Genomic DNA, 1,693 nt, shown 5'->3' with positions numbered 1-1,693 from the left:
CGTAACACAAAAAAAAAAAAAAAAAAAAAAAAGCTACCTCAAATGAGTTTATATATCCTTCTAAGAACTTTCTGAATATCATAATGAATTGATGAGTTTTCATTGATTCAGTGTGTGATTTCGTTGATTCAATTCATTGCAGTCATTGTTTGCTTGTTTGTTTTGATACTGAAATTGCTTCAGTTTGTCCACTGGGAGCTTCAAGCTTGTCTCTGGGTCCATTCAATACCTCTGTTAATCTACCTGCATTAATTTTGACAGCTCTCTATTCTAGTCATCTCAAAATTTGTGAAAGAATTGCCTAGCCTTGAATTCTACCAAGCTAGTGTCTTACCCCGTCTCTTCTGACTCAGCTTTTTTCTTCCCTCTACATCTAATCAGTTACTAAGAATTGGTACAGGTACCAATTCTAGCTCTGATGTATTTCTAACACCTGTCTCCTTCCATTCCCATTGCCACCATCCCAGTTCTGAATCTCATTATAGCTTCCTTGTACTGTTTATAAGAGCCTCCTAAGTAGTCTCTTTCCAGTCCCCCTAGGCCAGCCTATCGTATACACTATTGTCAGATTAATCTTTAATCTTTCTCAGATACAGCTCAGGTTGATCATTCCCCTTGACAAAAAAAAAAAAAAAAAAGACACAAAAACAAACCACTTTCTTCTGAACTCTTCATCTGTTTTTATTGCACCTCCTTATTGTGGCTGTTTTATCTTTCCCTCTATAATATAAGCTTTGAAAGTATAAAACGTTAAGTTTTCATATCTAGTACCAAGTACCAAGGTACGTACTAAGGACCAAAGATACAAAGATAAATCACATCTAGCTCCTGCATTCAAGTAGCTCAGTTCTACTGAGAAGGAGACGTTTGTACAGTTATAACTTGACAGGTATTATTTTAAAAAATAATCACACACACACACACACACACACACACATATACGCACGCACGCACGCGCGGTACTATAGTAACATAGAAGAAGGAGAACTTCATTCCACCAGTGGGGAAGAGGGAAGAGTAGTCAGGGGAAGTTTAGTGGATTTAAACTGAATCTTGAAGAATGAGTAGGAGTTAAATAGATGATAGAAGAACATTTCAGGAAGACAAAATGATATATTCAAATCCATGGATGCATGAAACTACATGATACAAACAATTTTGTATAAATAGATGTGAGGTTTTATAGAGATTGGGAGAGGTTAAGGGAAGATAACTGCACAGATATGTTGGGGCCATATTATTTCAGGCTTTGTTTTGTCATGATAATGCCTTATATCATATACTTTCCAGTTTACAAAGCAATTTCACATTGATTATTTGCAATTCATAATAGCCCTATTTTAGGGGCTTCCCTGGTGGTGCAGTGGTTGAGAGTCCGCCTGCCGATGCAGGGGACATGGGTTCGTGCCCCGGTCCGGGAAGATCCCACGTGCCACGGAGCGGCAAGAGGCCCGCATACCGCAAAAAAAAAATAATAATAATAATAGCCCTATTTTAGTTATTTAATTCTATGTCATTTTTAGTTATTTTAAATATCAAAAACCACACTAGATTTTACTTTTTCTTCTCAATGTTTGTCTGGGGGGAAGGCATAGTAGAAATGAGGACAGAAGTACATCAGTTACCCAATTCTGATTTTAAAACTATCAACAACAATAACTGTGGAACTAACGTATACTATCCCCATTCCTGC

The 1,693-nt window shown here is 37.1% G+C and overlaps 1 protein-coding gene across 3 annotated transcripts in view; it reads left to right on the top strand.

Annotated features, from left to right (window-relative positions):
* The window catches only part of EHBP1 (EH domain binding protein 1), a 361,704-nt gene that overhangs the window by 295,876 nt on the left and 64,135 nt on the right, over positions 1 to 1,693 (top strand). The window lies entirely within an intron of this gene.

The sequence above is a fragment of the Lipotes vexillifer genome, unplaced genomic scaffold, assembly GCF_000442215.2.
Source record: "Lipotes vexillifer unplaced genomic scaffold, Lipotes_vexillifer_v1.1 scaffold311, whole genome shotgun sequence".
Taxonomy (NCBI): domain Eukaryota; kingdom Metazoa; phylum Chordata; class Mammalia; order Artiodactyla; family Lipotidae; genus Lipotes; species Lipotes vexillifer.
This window is presented reverse-complemented; position numbering and strand designations above follow the sequence as displayed.